The sequence below is a fragment of the Mobula birostris genome, chromosome 21 (genome assembly GCF_030028105.1).
Source record: "Mobula birostris isolate sMobBir1 chromosome 21, sMobBir1.hap1, whole genome shotgun sequence".
Classification (NCBI taxonomy): domain Eukaryota; kingdom Metazoa; phylum Chordata; class Chondrichthyes; order Myliobatiformes; family Myliobatidae; genus Mobula; species Mobula birostris.
The window spans coordinates 34,965,504-34,986,856 of NC_092390.1; the positions used below are offsets into that span (position 1 = coordinate 34,965,504).

The 21,353-nt window shown below is 42.4% G+C and overlaps 1 protein-coding gene across 7 annotated transcripts in view; it reads right to left on the reverse strand.

The window, feature by feature from the left end:
* LOC140185720 (monocarboxylate transporter 12-like) overlaps positions 1-21,353 on the reverse strand; it is a 104,893-nt gene that overhangs the window by 67,854 nt on the left and 15,686 nt on the right. Inside the window, exons 1-2 of one of the 7 annotated variants that reach the window (XM_072239284.1) lie at positions 9,854-9,891; positions 9,584-9,630 (exon numbers count right to left, since the gene is read on the reverse strand). The exons of 4 other annotated variants lie outside the window; for them this stretch is intronic. The gene's annotated coding sequence lies outside the window, so the exon portion shown is untranslated. Of the gene's footprint in view, positions 1-9,583; positions 9,696-9,853; positions 9,898-21,353 lie in introns of those variants that run through there. 2 more of the 7 variants (XM_072239282.1, XM_072239283.1) reach the window with 2 other exon arrangements.

Sequence of the window (21,353 nt, forward strand, 5' to 3'; positions counted from 1 at the left end):
AGAAGTGTATCGCCATGGATAGTGGATTGGTTAACCAATAGAAGGCAGATATTTGGTATAAATGGGTGTTTCTCCAATTGGCAGTCAGTGGTGAGTGGTGTGCTGCAGGGGTCGGTGCTGGGCCCGCAGCTGTTTACCATTTACATTGATGATTTGGAAGAGGGGACTGAGTGTAGCATAGCAAAATTTGCTGATGACACTAAACTGAGTGGAAAAGCAAATTGTACAGAGGATGTGGAGAGTGTGCAGAGGGATATAGATAGGTTAAGTGAGTGGGCCAAGATCTGGCAGATGGAATACAACGTTGATAAATGTGAGATCATTCACTTTGGAAGGAATAATAGAAGAGCAGATTATTATTTAAATGATGAAAGATTGCAGCATGCTGTTGTGCAGAGGGACCTGGGAGTACTTGTTCATGAATCACAAAAAGTCGGCTTGCAGGTACAACAGGTTATTAAGAAGGCAAACAGAATGTTGGCCTTCATTGCTAGAGGGATTGAATTCAAGAGCAGGGAGGGCATGCTGCAACTATACAGGGTACTGGGGAGGTCACACCTGGAGTACTGTGAGCCGTTCTGGTCTCCATACTTGAGGAAGGATACATTGGCTTTGGAGGCAGTGCAGAGAAGGTTCACCAGGTTGATTCCAGAGATGAAGGAGTTAACCTATGAGGAGAGATTGAGTCACCTGGGACTATACTCTCTGGAATTCAGAAGAATGAGAGGGGATCTTATAGAAACATAAAAAATTTTAAAAGGGATAGATAAGATCAAAGTAGGAAAGTTGCTTCCATTGGTAGGTGAGACTAGAACTAGGGGACATTGCCTTAAGATTCAGGGGAGAATATTTAGGATGGAGATGAGGAGAAACTGTTTTTCCCAGAGAGTGGTGAATCTGTGGAATTCTCTGCCCAGGGAAGCAGCTGAGGCTTCTTCACTAAATATACTTCAGCTACAGTTAGATAGATTTTTACATAGTAGGGGAATTAACGGTTATGGGGAAAAGGCTGAGCTTACAGACAGATCAGCCATGTCCTTATTGAATGGCGGGGCAGGCTCGATGGGCCAGATGGCCGACTCCTGCTCCTATTTCTTATGTTCTTACGTAAATCATTTCCAGATTGTGTGTACTTTGCTAGTACCCACAACTTGCTTTCACAACAGTGGAAGTACACGATCGTTCAGGTGGTTATACAACAGAAGCGATAAGAAATAGCTAGGGAGGGTGGAGTAACAACTCACAAGAAGGCTACTGGACTGCAAAGCTTCAGTGATTGCATAGCCCCGGACTACTTTCCTTAGAGTGAAGAAAGCTGATGGGAGATCTTACAGAAGTTTATAAAGAGCATTGATAGGTTAGACATAGTCTTTATCCCAGATACTGAAACTACAGGGAGTAGATAGAAGGTAAGAGAATAAAGATTTACAGGAATCTGGCAGGCAGTTTTTCCACCAGAAGGGTGGTGGGATATGAATAAGCATTCAGAGGACATGGTAGAGACATATACAATTACAGCATTTAAAAGACATTTTGACAGGTACATAAATTGGAAAGGTTTAAGAATATGGGTGAAATGGAATGAATCTGATCTGTTTAAATACACATCTTAGGCAGGTTGAATTGAAGGATCTATTTCCATGTGTATACCAGAATTTTTTTTTGTTATTTTAAATCCTACCAAATTTTGGCTGGTGGAGAACTTCTAGAGCTAAATCCACTATCTCACTAAAAGATTTCATGAACTATTGACAATACAGTTATGCATTTTGTCCTTAACTGCTGCAATCCAGTAAAAATCTTTACCTGTAGTCACATAACTCATTATCAAAAAGTTTTGACAAACTGCCCAGAATGTGGTATTGGCATCACATACAATGAGTCACAATTTTCCAAAGGAGGACATTCTCCCTGATCACTGGCACAGAGAGAGAGAAGGGAAATGGTGCAGCTCTGTCTTACAGCATCTTAACACTGCTGCTTTTGATTGATGTCTGTCAATGGTGAGTGCGAAGTGAGGTCTCTTGTAACGTGTGCACTAATGATGGGACTGAATGAGCCCCTTCTGAGCAGGACTCCTCTAGATGACAAAAGCTTCACAGGGAGAGAGGTGGAAAATATGTGAAACTCATCCTTGCTCAGTACAGCCTTTTGTAGCTGGGCAGCTTCATCACATCTCTGCCCTACAAATACTCCTGTGCTCAATGGAAGCACATTCCCCCTCCAGATTTGCTTTACCATTCCCTCCACCTGCCAATGAACACTAACCTAATGGTTTCCTCAACCCCACCAACACCCTTTATAGTCTGACCTTCAAATGTTCTAAACACCTCACCCTCAAAGTTCAAAGTAAACTTTATCGTCAAAGTACATACATGTCACCATATACAACCCTGAGAATCATTTTCCTGCGGGCATACTCAGCAAATCTACAAAGCAGTAACTATAACAGGATCAATGAAAGAGCAACTAGAGTGCAGAAGACAAGAGACTGTGCAAATGCAAATATAATTAATAATAAATACTGGACCCAGGTTCCAGATTCTATTCACAGCTTCAGCTCTCTCTCTCTCCCCATGCCCCCTCTATCCCCCCAACATCCAACCTGATCAAAACCTTCTACATTATCCTCAATGATTCACCAGCTCTATTACTGAAACTTTGGACCCTGAGTTGGCTTATTACTGTCACATGCACCGAGATACAGTGAAAAGCTTGTCTTCAATACTGTTCACACAGGTGCAATTATTACATAATGCAGTGAAACAGAACAAGGTGAAACAATAACAATGAAGAATGAAGTGTAACAGCTACAGAAAAAGCGTAGTGCAGGTAAACAATAAGAGGCAATATCATAATGGGCTAGATTATGAGCTTAAGATTCCATCCTATCATACTAGGAAACCATGTAATCGTCTTATTATAGTGGGGCAGAAGTTGTCCTTGAGCCTGGTGCTTCTGCCCAATGGAGGAGGAGAGCAGAGAGAACGTTTGGGGTGGGTGAGGTTTTTGATTGTTTTATTGAGGCGGTGAGAATTTTAGACAGAATCCACGGAGGGGAGGTTGGTCTCCATGATGTGCTGAGCTGTATCCATAAGACTTTTTTTAAATTTAGAGATACAGGACAGTAGCAGGCTTTTCTGGTCTGAAGAGCCCATGCTGCCCAGTTATTTAACTTACTAACCCATATGTCTTTGGGATGATGAAGGAAACTGGAGCATCCAGAGGAAACAACGCGGTCACAGGGAAAATGTACAATCTCCTTACAGACAGCAGCAGGAATTGAATCCCAAACTTACAGCCTGAGCTGTAATAATCACAAGTAGGAGTGTTGTGGACTCTTCCCAATATGTCATGAGTACAGTCCATTCATCCCCACCAGTGGTAGTATCTACAGGTAGCACTACCTCAAGAAGTCCCACACCACCAAGTCTAAAACAGGTACTTCCCTCCAACCATTCTTGAACCAACCAACTGAACTCTAATTACTAACAACATCAATCACTTTGTATTAAAATATTCTCTCTTTTGTTCAAATTATGTTCTTCTGTGATGGATGCTCAGTATCCAGGGCCAGTGACCTCATGTTTTCCCAATCTCACTTTCTAAACACAGCAGCTGTCACTTGTAAGATCAGAACAGTTGTTAGTAAACTTCCAATTACTAACTTTGGTTAGCATAAACAGGAGCCAGTCTTCAGTACTTAAAATGTAAATAGAAAGCAGTAATCAGTTTAAAGTTAAAACAAAATATTGCCTATAGAGCAGCTTTGCAGATGCCCTGTCTGGAGACAGAGATGTAGTTCACTATCTCTGGCTTATTGCTGCTTCAGCCGCAGTACAAAACAATGGGTTGTTTTATTTGGCTTGTATCAAAACAGACAAGTTGACTAAGTTGCTTAGTTCAAGGAAGCTTCCAGACCAGATGGATCATATTTTTTAGCAAATTAAATAAACGATCTCTTAATTTTGGGACTTTTATGTACTCAATAAAGTTTGTTTTACAACAATAGCTGAGATCTATGTCTCCAAGCTGTTTTTATACCTTTTGTTTAGAAAGGGTATCTGAAGAAGTACCATATAGGTGTTAAGTCACCCAAGTGAAGTAAAAGGGTATAAATATGGAGAGCAGTTCAGACTTACTAGGAATAGGGTAAGGATCATAAAAAAAACGAAACAAACATGGAATGAACTAGAATCCATTCCTCCAGCTTTGGTTTCTGTGAAAGATGACTTGTTCACCTGCACCACTGGAATGTTGTTTTTAGTTTATAGAAGATGGCTTATGTTTTAGGAGGTGGCTTGTGTTTTAAGAACTGTTTAAGATGGAAATCCTCTGGGAGTTTTAAATGTTTTAGGAATGTTGCTTGGATTTAATCATGTATCACTGTAACTAAATAAATTATGTTTAAACTACTTTGTTAGTCAGGAGAGGGGACCTACTACTTGAATCATCATCATCATCAGGTGCCATGCCCAGTTTGAGCTTTGACTGCCATTGCCCACACACTCCTGTTTTGGGTCAAGTGGATCAATTCATTGGTATTCATTTCCAGTTCTCTGGCTGCTGTCTCCATCATCATTTGTCTTTGCCTTCATCTTGCTTTCTTCCCTGCAATCTTTCCCATGATTACCGTGCATTCTAACTCCTCTTTCCTAATCACATGTCCAATGAAGTTACGTTGCCTTTTCATGATTTCATACACTACTTCTCTTGAATAGTGGGGGATATTGGCATCTCACCATGGAGAATAAACAGGGAAGTGAACTCATCTTTGAAGACTGGGTAGTTACAGTATCATTTCCCTTTTAGCTATTTATATCTGATAGGGCTAATGATCTTCACTTGAGTTTAGAACTTCGCAGTCAGCAAACCCAATAACATCATACTATCTTGTAAAAATTATGCATAATTTTTCACTTATGAATGCTGCTTACACGATACTATATGTCTGTGATTCTACTGCAAGTAAGTTTTTCATTGCAACTGTGCACATGACAATAAAGTTGACTTTGACTTCAAACCTAATTTAATGACTATGTGGTGTGCAGATGGCCCCCGTTTTCCAAACATTCGCTTTATGACACCTTGCTGTTACGAAAGACCTACGTTAGTTACCTGTTTTCGCTAACAGAAGGTGTTTTCACTGTAACGAAAAAAGGCAGCGCGTGCCCCGAGCAGCCAAGCTCCTCCCCCGGAACTGCATTCTAGCCGCCATTGCTTAAACACGTGCTTTATCTCGATTTATTTTGTGCATCCGTTAGCAAGATGAGTTCTAAGGTATTTGAAAAGCCTAAAAGAGCTTGTAAGGGTGTTACACTTAGCGTAAAACTAGACATAATTAAACATTTCGATTGTGGGGAACAAAGTAAGGACATTGTCCACGCGTTGAACGTGCCTGTGTCCACCATTCGCACTATTTATACGCAGAGAGAAAGAATTTTGAAAGCTGCCGATGTTACTGTTGGTTCTGCTCGTAGCAAAGTGGTCTCTCTTAGTCAGCATCCAGTAATGGATAAAATGGAAAGTCTATTGCTTGAGTGGATTGATGGGTGTACAAAGCGTGGTGTTCTGTGAAGTTTTCTTATGCTTAAGGAAGAGTCAGTCAGTCTTTTAACAGGCTGAAACAGAAAGCACTGGACGATGGTGATGAAAGTGTTGTGAAAGTGGAATTTAAAGGTAGTCATGGGTGGTTTGATCGGTTTCTGAGGCGAGGGCAGCTTCATGGTTTAAGCAGTGGTCCCCAACTTCCGGGCCGCAGACCGATACATTGCCGTGAAGAATGCAGCGGTGGTCCGAACACACCCAGCACATCTTTAAGAAAAAAGCCGAAATAAACAAGCTAATTAATTAGGTGCCACCCAGCACCTAAATGTCGGCCCAGATCAGAGGTGATTGCCAATTGAGTCAGGTGGTTATTCGTATAAGCAAGTGTTTAAATGTGACGAAACTGCAATTTATTGGAGTCTTCCCGATTCCAGTAACTGCACTGTACTGTACATACATTATTTCTACTAGGCTGTGTATTTTTATGTGTTATTTGGTATGATTTGGCAGCTTCATAGCTTAAAGGTTACTGGAGAGATTGTTCCTGCCGAGAGCACTTCCGTGAGATTTTTGCTACGCTAGACAGTGCTACAGAAAAGTATTTCTACTTTATATAGGCTGTGTATTTATCATATCATCCCTGCTTTTCCTATATGTTACTGTTATTTAAGGTCTTATGTGTTATTTGGCATGATTTTGTAGGTTATTTTGGGAACACTCAAAAATTTTTCCCATATTAATAAATGGTAATTGCTTATTCACTTTACAACATTCTGGCTTACGAACCATTTCATAGGCATGTCCTACCTTCGGACAGCGGGGGAAACCTGTATAACTACTGTCTTATTTCTACATTCTGCATTAAACTTTCCATTTGAATCAACATATAGAAAACACAAATTGAGGGCATTAGTTTCATTAAAGTTTTGAATAGATCACAAAGAAATGGACTCTTCTTGTGTGTTGCATATCTTTAGGGCTCAATTCAATCATCAGTTCTGTCTCACTTCAGAATTACTATGCCAAGGTGAATAATACTCTACAAGCACTACTAAACTAGTGCTGATATGCACTTTTCTCCTACATGGTCTCAGCAGTCAAAGGCCCAGTCTGAGGGTGGTCACTGGGGACAGTTTGGGCTAATTTACCTTGAGTGACCAGAGGTACAAAGCATTGGGGATTTGAATGTCAGAGCCTAGACTATTTGGGGGTAGTTGGTACAGTGATGAAAGCAAGCTTTAGTAGAGGTCACCACATTGTACCAAGCTGTGAAAACTACAGATCTCCTGACTGGCAGTGATGTGCAGATTTGCTGCTATTTCCCTAATAACCCTTCATTCATTGAACAATGAATGGGGCTACTTGACCCTTGTGTGAAAGGAAAGGTTGAGAGGCACACAGGAGCAAATCACGCCAGAGTAAAATCAAGAGGGAAGTGAAAGACAGCATGAAAGGAAAAGAGAGGACATACAGAATAATATAAGCAAAAATTAGTGGGAAGACAGAGGAATAGGACGTTTTAAAAATCAAAAAAAGCAACTAAGAAAGCAAACAAAGAAAGGAGAGAAAAGATGAAATATGAAGGTTAGCTAGCCAATAATATAAAAGTGGATACCAAATATTTTTCAGATATATACAAAGAATAAAAGAGAGGTATCACACTGCTGGAAAATGACGCTGGAGAGGTAGTAATGAGGAACAAAGAAATGGCGGACAAAGTCCATAAATATTTTGCGTCAGTCTTTGTTGTGGAAGACCCCAACAGCAGGCCAGAAATTCGAGAGCATCAGGGGACAGAAGTGAGTGTAGTCACTATTACTAAGAAGAAGATGCTTAGGAAACTGAAAGGTCTGAAGGTAGATACATCACCTGGACCAAATGGACTACACCCCAGGCTTCTGTAAGAGGTACCTGAAGAGACTGTGGAGGAATTAATAGTGTTCTTTCAAGAACCAGTGGATTCTGGAATAGTTCCTGAGGGCTGGAAAATTACAAATGTTACTCCACTATTTAAGAAGGGAGGCAATATCCAGGCAGTTCTTCATTCTTCTTTCTTTTTCTTTTTTTTTCTTTCTTTTTTCAGGTAGGGGTGTATATCAGGGGGGAAGGGTTAAGGGGAGGGGGAGGGTAGATAATATCATTCTATGTAATCACTTCAAAAACTCAATAAAAATTATATTAAAAAAAAGGGAGGTAAAACAGGAAATTATAGACCACTTAGCCTGACCTTGGTGGTTGGAAAGATGTTGGTGTCCATTATTAAGGACAAGGTTTCGGGGTATTTGAAGGCACATTATAACCTAGGCCAAAGTCAGAATGGTTTCCTTAAGGGGAAATCTTTCCTGACAATTCTGTTGGAATTTTTTGAGTGAAAAAAAAGTAGGATAGACAAAGGAGAGTCAATGGATGTTGTTTACATGGATTTTCAGAAGGTTTTGTCAAGGCGTCACACATGACGCTGCTTTTCAAGATAAGAGCGCACGTTATTTCAGGAAAGATACAAGCATGGATAGAAGATTGAATGCCTGACTGGCAGAAGGCAAAGAGTGGGCCTTTTCTGGTTGACTGCTGGTGACTAGTGGTGTTCTGCAGAGGTCAGTGTAGGGCCCATCTCTTTTTACATTGCATATCAATGATTTGGATGGTGGAACTTATGGCTTTGTGGTCAAGTTTTCAGAAGATACAAAAGATAGGTGGAGGAGCAGGTAGAGTTGAGGAAGCAGGGAAATCTATGGAAGAACTTAGTTGAGGAGAATGGGCAAAAAGTGGCAGATGCAATACAGCATTGGGAAGTGTTTGGTCATGCACATTGGTAGAAAGAATAAAGACATGGACTATTTTCTAAATGGGAAGCAAATTCCAAAATCAGAAGTGCAAAGGGATTTGGGAGTGCTCATGCAAGATTCCAAAATGTTAACTTGCAGGTTGAGTCAGTAGTAAGAATGGCAAATATAATGTTAAATTTTAATTTAATTTAACTTAACTGAGAAATGCAGCATGGCCAATGAGGTCGCACCACCCATATTTTAATAATTTTTGAACACGGTTTCAAAATTGCTTCATTTATTTCACTGTTTCTGTTATAAATGTATTAACCATAAAGCCAGGAATACATATACTGTAATTAAGCAACAGGGCTCATCCTTTTTCCTTAAAGTCCATAACTATTGTTACTAATTCCATTAATCAATGATAACCTCTGCTCAAAATTAACATGACACAAGACAAAATTTTTTGAAGACTTGCCAACTTGGGCATACACTCTGCAAAGGGTTCACCACCCGTGATAGTCTTTTTCTGCCACTTGAGATTTTTCCACGACTGTAGCCCCCTCACAGATTTCAGTGAGGAAGTGTTTGGGTGAAATATTCCTGACGTTAACATGTTGTAGGTGAGTAAGATTACCTGTGTGGTTCCATGATAGAAGATATTGACGGTATATTATGGATGTCATATTTTCAGTAAACAAACCCGTTTCTCTTCAGTCCTTCCTGAAATTGGCTTTTGAATTGGAGACTTTCATCGAGTTTGGCTCATTGCGCAGATCTCCAAGTTGTGTATTAAATTAGAGATGTGTTCTGGTCTAGCTCAGAAGTATTGCAAAGGTAGTGGCTTCTTGTGAAACGAACAGCTGACTTTACTGCTTTCATGCAAACCTGGCGAGAAAGGGCCCCACACGATCTGGGGTCCTTCGGCAAACAATCCACTGGCATACGAGAGTTAAGAACTTACTGTCGGGAATTCAAACTGCATATTAATAGCAGAAATTCCAGGAGTGATCTTCAATTAACTAAATACAATGAATTAACACCGAGCTTCCTCGAAACCCATTGCGTTACCTCTAGGACCTCAATCTCCCTCTTCACCTCTGGCCATGCAACACTTTGACATTCCCACCCCAAATATACAACTTGATTCGAAGGAGTAATGCGTGGTGCGAGCCCTCGGGTTCGATCCTATCACAAGATATAACACAAACACACACATAAATTTAACCACGAGAAATTTAGACTGGAAAAAAAGATTAAAGCCTTACCAGCGATGAATTACGGCAACTTATCGAGATCTGAAACACAGCAACATCTGTAAAATAAGTTGAGCGTCCCACACCGCAAGCACTTTTGACAGAACGACCATTATAAAGTGCAAAGGAATCCTCCAGGCAAACAAGCCCAGCCACTTAGATGCCGCGCGCAGTGAAATATTTCATGAATAGCAAGCGGGGGGGGGGGGGGGGGGAAGAGCTGGCGTTTAGAAAAGTTCTTAACAACTCAATCCGGAGCACATGCCCTACAAATCCACTTACCCCAGCACCAGGGCACCAGCACGCTGACCACGCCGCTTCTTTGACTGCTTAGTGTGACGCGGAGCAGCAGATCCGATTCAGGATGTCGGCAAAGCGTTTCCGGCAACAAATGACAGATCAATCAATTCGTTCCTTCTAAGAAGCTTGTGTAAGGCTAATACATAATTAATTGGTCAATAATTGCTGTGTGAGTTATTAATACCCAAGGGCTCTGTGTCCGAGCCCCCTCCCCCACCTCTACCCACTCGAGCACTATTTCTGTCACCAACTCCAAACCTGAACTCTATTTCGCCCTTTTTCCTAACCGTTTGCTGCGCCGTGTCCTCGGTTTGTGCAGCGGAGATGTGAAAACAAATTAAGTAGACCGACCATACTAGGAGGGATTAAGTTGTCATTGCAAAGCGACTTCTTGCTAGAAGTTTTGCAACTAAGAATGTCTCTTTTTCGTGGAAAATGCAGCAACTCCCGGCTGCGTAGCAAACTCCCACGGACAGAATGTGATAAGGGTCTGGCCAGTTTTGAGTGCTGGGTTTGGGATCAACATCTGCAGAAATTGAATTTCTGCCTTTGTGCAATTAAAGATTTAAGGTTCATGTTTACATCAAAACATACAGTGGTTTGGACTAGCAACGAATACACCCAAGGGTGGGTGGAGACAGCCCCTATGTGTGAGCACACATGCCAGCTCCAATATAGCACAGTCACAATACTTGGCAGAACAACACAGGACACTGCATACGTCAAAGTAACTGAGCAAAACAAGCCCCCATTCCTCCCATATACCCCCATACATACATAGTCCTCAATGTCCAAAAAACGAAAGAGCCGATTGTGGATTGCAGGAGGAACGGAGGCAGATTCGGCCCGATCAACATCAATGGGTCTGTTAGGTGAGGATGGGATTGGGGCAGTTCTCTGATCTTACTGTGGTTGAATTTTTCACAGATAAGAACCTTGATAAAGTACATGTGGTCTCTGAGCAAAAGTCTGTGCTCAATGGAACAGAACAGAACAATGGATTTATCTTATACCTTTCTACATTACATTAGGTAAGGTAGGGAAGTTGTACATCACATAATAAATGCATTTACATTGTTTGTGCATATTTCAAATACTGGCCATTCAGAAAGCTGATATTAAATATTTTATGTTCCTAACTTTGATCCAGTTTCTTTGACCATTTCCTTTACTTATTAATTTTGAGCTTCTTTGGTTCATCCAGATTTGTCAGAGTAGTCAGTAGGGTAACAAAGTGCTGAGTAACATAGATACATCACAAAGGAATTTCAGATTTCCAGCAAGTGTAATTTTTAAAAAAATTTCCATCACTGTCAAGTTCACTGCCACTTCTCTTCCAGGAATCCCAGGCTTTGAAGATGTTCTTCTCTTTCTGGCAGGATTTTCATGTATCGTTTTTGGTCTTAGAGTTGTAACAGCGTAATCAATAAAGCAGAGATACTTGTTCTTAGCCCACCAAGATACATGCTCAGCAGGTGCACACCCAGCTCATCCTCTTTTCCTGCAGTTAGCCTCTATCCCTCTAGGCCCTCCTAATAAACAATCCAATTGCTTCTTAAATGATATTATTCCATCTGCTTCAACCATGTACACAGCTCATTCTATATACTCACCATCCTCTGCATGAAAATGCTCTCCTCGGGTCCCTTTTAAATCTTTCCTTTCTTGACCTAAACCGATGCCCCTAGTTTTAGACTCTCCTACCCTGGGAGAAAAACTGTTACCATCCACCTGGTTCTGAAATAGTCCTTTGGCTCTCCTTCATACTTCTTGCAACTTAAGACTAACTTGTTTCCCCACATCCGATGAAGGAACTTCAATCTGAAACATTTCCACAGAGGCTGCCTGACTTGCCAGGTATTTCCAGCATTATATAATTTTTGCAAGAAATTTACTAATACTGCCAACTTATAAAAAATATACTCAGTTGGGGTTTCAATATCTATAAAGAACAAAAGGCAAATTTCTTGGATAATACTTCAATGACTCACCTTGGGAGATTTTACCAATGTAAAGACAGAGCATCTTATCATTTTTAAGAGCAGATTCCAAAAAGATCAGAAGTTTGCCTTTTTGTAGAAGGAAAGATAGGTACCAAGTCCTTTGCCAAATGGCTGTGATGTTTACTCAAGTGGGGCACTTCAAAACTTTAGATTCCATTTGGACCATAGGCAAAATTCAGGCATCCCAGGTGATTTGAATATTACAATCTGGGTCTTCTTGAATATGTTAATGAAGTGATTAATTTTTGTTTAAGAAGTCTTTGTAACAAATTAGTACTAAGGTTCCAGGCTTGTCCTTTTCAGGTTTTTTCGAGAATTTTTAGAGCAATGGCTGGTAACAAGAAGATTGTACTTCAATATGGAACCAGAAGGGGAAATAGTTCTCCTCCCAGTTCCACATCTACATTGCAACCAGCAACCAGACGGGTCAGAATGCACCAGCCCTCAGCTATCATACCACCCCAGGAGCCACATGCATGGCAGTAGCGCTCTAGATATGGAGGAGTTCAACAGAACAGAACAGAAGGCATTGATTGTGAATGTGTACAATGAAAATCCAATACACAACTTGATTCTTGTAAATTATCTTTTTTATTATCTGAACAGAGTTCATTTTGATATATGCAAAAACAATGCACAAGACCCCCCATCCCCACGTCCACATGGATATCCTCGTGGAGAAACACTGCCGACTGGCAGACTGCGGGACGCAGTGAAGCTTGATGAAGCCACCGCAAAGGCTTGGCGTAGGGTTTTCTACTATTGGAGAGCGGGGGGCTGGTTTGGGTAAGGAAACCCCTCAATTATTGTCGTAGTGTTCCACCCCCGGAAGGCAGCAATTTGATTGGTGTGTAGGAAGGTAAAGGAACTCCACGGAAAGCATTAACTATCAATATAAAGAATGAAAAGCCATTGCATGGTTTATTCTTGTATTTTAGTATAAATAATAACGTTGATTTTGATATATGTTGAGATGAGCAGGAATTTCTTTAGCCAGTGAGTGATGGATCTGTGGAATTTGTTGCCCCAGGCTGCTGTGGAGACCAAGTCACTGGGTATATTTAAGGCATGGGTTGATAATTTTTAACTAGTCAAGGCATGAAGGTGTACAGGGAGAAGGCAGGAGATTGCGGCTGAGAGGGAAAATGAATCAACCAGATTGAAATGGCGGAACAGACTTGATAAACCAAATGGCAGAATTAATTCTCCTCTTATATTTTATGGTCTTAAGGTAAAACATTCCAGTCCAATCCTTCCTGCATGCTTGGAACATTAATCCCACCGTGCGCTCCCCGCCTCCCCAAGAGGAAGGAAACAGGAAAAAGACAGTCACTCTCCCTTTGTGGGCTACAAGTTTACAAAGAGGATACGGAGGAGAGTGCAAGGGTCTGTCTCACTTTTCATCCTGAGCGGCTGCATGACAGAAAACTCTCGAATCTATGGGCTGTTCCCAGAGACACACGGGGAAGCAGGCATCAAGTGCGGCTGGAAGCTCATCATCTCAGTGAAAGACACCCACTGGTCTGCCTGAAAACTTGTTGGGCAATGTTCCGCTTCTACTGTCAACCGGAACATTCCACACTGCCGGAGTACGTGCTGGGGGACGCACTGAGGCTTGGTGCAGCCAGTGCGAGGGCTCAGTGGGGAAGGACCACAGTGTAGGGTTCCTCCACCACTGGACAGGGAGGGGCCGGGCTGAGTGAGGAAGCCCCTCAGTTACTGTAGCAGTGTGGTACCCTAAGGGCTCACATGAGTGGTATGTGTGTTTTTAAAAATTATTATTTAACACTAAATGCATTGTTTACAAACATAAGGATGAAAAGACATTGTGCGGTTTATTCCTGTAAATATTTTTATTATGAATAAAGTGTAGTTTGGCTGATAAAAAAAACTCCTTCCTTGGGCAGCATAACCCTGACTGAGATTGGGAGTGGTGTACAAGTTTTGTCTGATCCATCAGCTGCTTCCAGCTATTCACACAAGGTCCAAGGCTCAGGGTCAGTGGAGCCCTGAGTCCATCCAGACAGGACTCAAACAACATCCTCCCGGACCACCTCAAACCAGCAAAAGTTTATAGTTTGCTGCTCAATGTTTTGGAAAATTGCTGTCAACTCTCATAAACAGAGGCTGCTGTGACGGTGGTAGATTCTTGGGTGTCATTATTTTAGTCATTCTGTCAGAACAAAGAGTGCCCTTGTTTTATTTAACTCACTATTAGTGAAACACTGCTCTTTCTCCTGATCTTCTTTCTAGTGGTGGATTAGGGAAGGGATTGTTTTAAAATGAGATACTTTGTTTAAATTTGGAACTTTGAAATGGGTGGATATGTAAATGAGGTGTTATGGTGTAATGCCTCTTTTACATTCTGTTTTATTTTCCTTTCCTACTGAAGAATAAATAATTTCACTCCCATTAGTTTGATTATGATCTCTGATATATAATGAGGTGAGGTATGGGAGGTGATGAGTTCCCATGCATTCCTCACAAGCCATAGCCTGAAACTCTGGGAGATGAATATTTCTTATCTTGTGACCGCATCTGCGATCTACAGCAATTTTTTAATATTCACATTGAATCCTGAGGTAACGTGCATAGTGCCAAAGTATTCCGGCGTTCCAACTGAACATTCGCTTTCATTGGAATTCCTGGGTGAACGTTGTTTCTGACACCGGGGTTGCCATAAGTGAAATGAGTAAGGGATTGAAGGCCAGCTTCTAAACGAGCTTCAGTTACAACAATGTTATCAAGTTGTGCAGGTCAATCGACTAACGGTCAGGTCAGACACACCAAGTCATGCCAGTGTTCTTTTCTGATCACTGTCTCCGCCGAGCTTCCTATCACCTACAGAAGGACCAGAAGGTAGCTGGGGGTGGGGGGGGGGGGAGGGGGCGTGGTGGAAGCTGAATGTTAAGAATGTTAAGCTGTCGACCCCATAGAACATTGAGAAACTAGAGAGGGAGTACACAGGTTGGAGAACCTTAAAACGCCTCTTAAGGTTCTCAAGATGGTGCCGATGAATCACTGCGACATGTTGTGGGAAGCTTACAAATCTCTAAATATACTTCTTTGGAACTATTCACACTGCAGTCTGCAGCCTGTAATTTCCCTTTAAGTAACGTCCTTTTGAACTGTTTCAACAAACTAGCAATTTCATGATCTTCTAAAGGCTTAACTCTCAAGCATGCTTTATGTGGATGAAGGTACATCACCACAGCCAAAAGGGAGGAAGGAGGAGAGAACTCTAAGCCAGACTCAAATAAAAGGGCATGACACTTCTACCCAGCATCCTGTTAGCAAATGTACAGTCACTGGAGAACAAGAGTGAGAACCTAAGGGCAAGATTGCTGTATTGGAGGGAAATGAGAAATTACTGCATTCTCTGTTTCATGGAGACACAGCTTACTTCAGACACATGGTATTCGGTGGACAGACCCAAGGGCTCCTCTATACACAGGAACGAAAAGATTGCTGGTTCGGTAAAGGCAAAAGTTGGGGTCTGTGTTTCATGATAAGTTCTATATGGTGCTCAGATGGAGTGGTCTTGTCGCACTCATGTTCCTCCGGCCGGGAACATCTAACAATTAAATGCTGACTGTTCTCCTTACCAAGAGCGAGTTCTCCTCTGATATCCTGACCGCAGTTTACGTACGGCCAAAGGCCAATGTTAAACAGGCGCTCAATGTATTGAGTGCAGCAATCAGCAAACAAGAAACAGCCTATCTCCACACCTTTCAAGTCATTGTTGGGGACTTCAATCAGGCTTATTTGAAGAAACCTCTGCCCAATTATCATCAACATATCACCTGCAGCACCAGAGTCCCAATACACTTGACCATGTGCTACCCTACAATTAGGAACACCTACCGTTCCATGCCTAAACTGCAGTTCTATAAATCTGATGCTCTTCCTACCTGCAGACAGGCAGAGGCTAAAGAGCAAGGATCCAGAGATAAGGACAACAAAGATGTGGTTGCAGGAGGCAGGGGGGCGGCTAGGGGATTGCTTTGAGTTGATGGTCTGGGCTGTGTACAAGAGCTTATCAAAGGATCTGAATGAATACGCACAGTTGAAATTTGAAAATTAAAGATCACCAAGTTGGTGCCAGATGGCAACTTCTTTGAGCTCATCTGCAAAGCAGCTTAAATTCCTTTCTTTAATACCTCTTTTTTCTTTTCAAGGTGGCTGGGGTGGTGTCAGAGTCCGTGATCTACAGCTGCACTCAAACTGCAGTTCTTCACGGCGGTGGAATCACGCTCCTGGACCTTGCTGACCGGCCATTTTTGATATCTCCAGGAGTGACCTGGAAGACGTGCACCTTCAGGGTGCAGCCTCAGGAGGCCCCCGTGGACTCGATTCCTCACCGATGTTTCCAGCTGAGGCGTTGCGCGAGATCGAAGCATCGAACGGTCTCTCTCTCTCTCTCTCTCTCTCTCTCTCTCTCTCTCTCTCTCTCTCTCTCTCTCTCTCTCTCTCTCTCTCTCTCTCTCTCTTTCCCCCCCCCCTCCCTTTCGATGGGGATGCGGGAGAGTCTGCTGTTTCTTGAGTCAGGTGAGCTTGAATAACTGTCACTTTCAGGCTGTATCAATGAAACAGCGATCTTTTCATGTCCCCTCTCACTGTGGAAAGGATGACATCTCTCCCTCTCACTTATTAGTAAGAGAAAGCCTGTGTCATGTTGAATTGTTGGACGAGCAATAGTTTTTTCATTGTCTCTCTTTAGGGGCTTCTCCATTGCTTGCTTGGTGGGTGGTGAGTGTTGATGTTTCCTGCTGGAACAAAGGGGGTGAGTGTTCATACTTTGCTGCTGCTTGTGCATGGAAGGAGGGAGAGGGAGCTTTGGGGTTCTAACGTTTTTCTGTCATTCATTGCTTGGGGTTTTTCTTCTGTTTCGTGGGTGTCTATAAAGAGTACGAATTTCAGGTTGTATACTGTATGCATTCTTTGATATTAAATAGAACCATTGAACGATTGAATTGTCACATTCTTTATACAATCAGTCATAAACGAATGTGTCCCCACAAAATCGTTCAGCCTTCCCCAACCAGAAGTCCTGGATGAACCATGATATCCACAATCTGCTGAGGGCCAGATCACTGGTGTTCAGGACTGGTAACCAAGTTAAATACAAGAGGTCCAGGTACGATCCCTGGAAAGCCATCTCTCATGCAAAGTGAGAATTCCAGACCAAACTTGGATCACTGAAGGATGCTCGACGGCTGTGACAGGGCTTGAGTGCTATCATATCCTACAAAGTGAAACCAGGCGACATAGGTAACAGCAAGGCTTCGCTCCCAGATGAGCTCAATGCCTTTTACGCTCACTTTGACCATCAAACCATGGACTACCTTCATGAATTCCCACAGCCCCTGATGACCCTGTGATTTCAGTCTCGGAGCATCCTTCATGAGGCTGAACCCACGGAAAGCATCCACCCCAGTCGGGATACCCGGCCAACTGCTAAAGACCTGTTTTGAACGAATGGCTGGAGTGTTCTATATCTTTAACCCATCCGTCTGGCAGCCTGACGTACCCACCTGCTTCAAGCAGACTTCAATTATACAGTGCCAAAGAAGAACATAATGACCTGCCTCAATGACTATCACCCAGTAGCGCTTACGTCCACTGAGATGAGGTGTCTTGAGCGGTCTCCTCACTCCCAGACCCTAGTCAGTTCAGATTAGCAACAAGCTCTCTTCCACAATTTCCATCAGCAAGATGCACCACAGACTATGTGCTGAGTCCCCGCTCTACTTGCTTTATACTCATGAGAGTGAGGCTAGGAACTGTTCCAATGCAAGATTTAATTTACTGATGACACCATTGCTGCTGGCTGAATCAAAGGTAGTGATGAATCAGCATAAAGGCGGAGATTGAAAATCTGGCTGAGTGGTGCCACAACAACAACCTCTCACGCAACGTCAGCAAGACCAAGGAGCCGATTACTGACTTCAGGAAGAGGAAACCGGAAGCCCACGGGCCAGCACTCATCGGGAGATCAAAGACAGAGAGGATCAGCAACTTTAAGTTTCCATTGTTATGATTTCAGAAGATCTACCCTGGGTCCAGCACATAAGTGCTATTACAAAGAAAGCACAGCAGTGCCTCTACTTTCTCAGAAGTTTATGAAGATTCGGCATGTCATCTAAAACTTTGACAAACTTCTATACATGTGCGGTTCTATACATGGCCTGATAGCAAAACACCAATGCCCTTGAACAGCAAAGCCTACTACGAGTAGCAGTTATGACCCAGCCCATCAATGGTAAAGACCTCCCCACCATTGAGCACATCTACATGAAACACTGTTGCAGGAAAACAGCATCCATCATCAAGGAACCAAACCATCCGGCCCATGCTCTCTTCTCACTGCTGCCATCAGGAAGAAAGTACAGGAGCCTCATTGTTGTAATGTGAGCATTATTAAAAGTAAATTAATACTAATTAGGATAATGGGGGGTTTTACTTCCGTTCTTTTTACTTCCGGTGTGCTTTGTACATAGTGTGCCTGCCATGCCGTATGGGTTGTGAAAGCCTTTGTATATACATATCGGTTTTGACATTCAAGATAAAGTTGTTTCTTTGGGCATGAAGTTGTCGAGTGTGCCTTTTTCAAATTAGAAGTTACCACACTCATGTCCCATACTACTAGGTTAAGGAACAGGTCTTCCCCCTCAATCGTCAGGTTCTTGAACCAGAGGGGATAATTTCACTCGCCCCATCACTGAACTGTTCTCATGACCTATGAACTCACTTTCAAGGACACTTCATCACATGTCCCCGATACTTATGGATGATTTATTTATTATATTATTGTATCTTTTTTTTCTTTTTTTGTATTGTATTTACACAGTTTATAGTCTTTTGCACATCGATATTCAAAGTTGATGGAACTTGAACAGACTCCCCTTAAAGAAGCAGAAGAGAGGATGTTGTGCTGGTTTAAAAGTGGCTTTTGACTCCCAGTACCGACTATTCTGCTGGCAAATGTACAGTCTCTGATAAGTAAAACTGAAGAGCTCAGAGCTAGAGTGCTGGACTGGAGGGTCATTAAAAGCTGTGTTTCTTGTCTTACGGAGTCTTGGATGTCTCCCCCCATTTCGGATGCAGCGATACAGCTTGACGGCTTCACAATTCACTGCCGATAGGACTGCTGAGCCTTTCAAAGGTAAAGGAGGTGGACTATGCTTTATGATCAACTCTTTGCAGTGTACAAATGTGGCTGTGCTGTCCCAGTCCCGCTAAGCCGACCTGGAACATCTCACAATCAAGTGTCCTCCACTCTATGTGCTGCAGGAGTTTTCAGCCATCATCTTGGTGGTGATGTACATCCCATGTCAGGCCAGTGTCAAACAGGCTCGAGACAAACTGAATGATGTAATAAACACACATGAAACAGCACATCCTGGTTCCTTCCCCGTCATTTTGGGGGATTTTAACCAGGCCAGCTTGAAAAAGTCTCTAAGTAATTATTACCAACATATGACTTGTGGAACCAGATGTTATATTACCATCAACAGTGCTTATTGTGCTATCCCACACCCATACTTGGGGAAGTCTGATCACCCAAGCATAGGCAGAGACTGCTGCACCAGTACTGAGGACCAAGAAGCTATGGACAAGGGAGCTGCAGGAGTGCTTACAGGACTGCTTTGAATTGGTGGACTGGACTGTATTCAGGGATTCATTTTCAAATCTGAATGAGTAGGCCACAGGAGTCACTGACTTCATTGAAACCTGTGTGGATGAGTGTGTGCCTATGAGAACTTACCTGAATCAAAAGCCATGGATGAACCAGGAGGTCTGTAGTCTCCTGAGGGCTAGACCCGAGGCACTCAAGTTCTGCAGACCCAGGACTGTAGAAGAACATCAGATACAACATATGGGGGGCAATCTCAAGAGCAAAGCAACAATTCCAAATGAGATTGGAGGAAGAATAGGATGTATGTCAACTCTGGCAGGGTTTGCAGGCCATTACTTCCTACAGGGTGAAACCTAACATCGTGAAAGGCAAGGATGCTTTGCTCCCTGATGAGCTGAATGACTTTTATGCTCGCTTTGAAAGGGAAAATAAAACTACAGCTATGAGGATCCCTGCAGAACCTGGTGACCCTGTCATCTCTGCCTCGGAGTTCAACATCAGATTGTCTTTCAAGGGGGTGAACCCTCACAAGGTGACAGTACCTGGTAGAGCTGTGAAAACCCATGCCAACTAACTGGCGGGAGTGTTCAAACACATTTTCAATCTCTCATTGTTGCAGTCAAAAGTTCCCACCTGCTTCAAAAGGGCAGCAATCGTACCAGTGCCCAAGAAGAGATGGGTGAGCTGCCTCAATGACTATTATCCAGTAGCACTCAGATCTATGTTGTTGAAGTGCTTTGAGGGGTCGGTTATGGGAAGAATCAACTCCTGTCTCAGCAAGGATCTAGACCTACTTCACAATAGGTCTACAGAATTTGCAATCTTATTGGCTCTTCACATGGTTTTGGATCTCTTGACAGTACAAATACCTAAGTCAGGATGCTGCTGGTTTTCCAATTGAAATAGCTGTTTTAATGGAAATCACAGAGAGAATCGCAACTGACTTACAGTGGGGAATGAAAGTGAGCGTGAACAAAATTGCAACGTCTAAACAGAAACCTGCCTGGCCGAACAAATTGTGTTACCATCATGGCTGGAGCTCACATACACCAAACAAGTGTAGGTTTAAAGGTGAAACTTGCAGAAAATGCAACAAAATAGGACTCACACAAAGAGCATGTCAGTATGACAAAAATTAATGGACTACACAGGGAAGCGAAAATGCAAAAAATTCAAGTTGCAGTTTCAAAAAGAATATTAATCTGCTTGCTGTTGAAGAATCTGATAATGACAAGAGTGATGCAGGACTGTGTAGTTCTAAGATTTACAATGTGAAAATAGACAAGCAATATGGCTTACACCAGAAGTGAACAGCAAATTAATTAAAATGGAATTGGACACTGGCTCATTCCACAAAACGAGTTTGAAGGGCATTTCAAAGATACCGAACTGAAGCCTGCAGATGTCTAACGAAGAACTTATACTAGAGAAATGATCATTCCTGCTTTTCATATTGTTTGTCAATGATTTAGATAATGGAATTGATGGCCTTGTGGCAAAATTTGTGGATGAACCGAAGATAGTTGGAGGGGTAGGTAGTGCAGAGGAAGCAAGGTGATTGCAGCTGGACTTGGATAAATTGGAAGAATGGGTAAAGAAGTGGGAGATGGAATACAGTGTTGGAAAATGTATGGTAATGCATTTTGGTAAAAGGATCAATAGTGCAGACTATTATCTAAATCAGGGGTCCCCAACCTTTTTTGCACCGCGAACCAGTTTAATATTGGCGATATTCTTGCGGACCAGCTGACGGGGAGGGGGTGTTCAAGTTCAACATTGCATGACAGGGAATGAGGAAAGGTGCGGCTGACTCATATTGTTTCATATCGCCAAATCATAT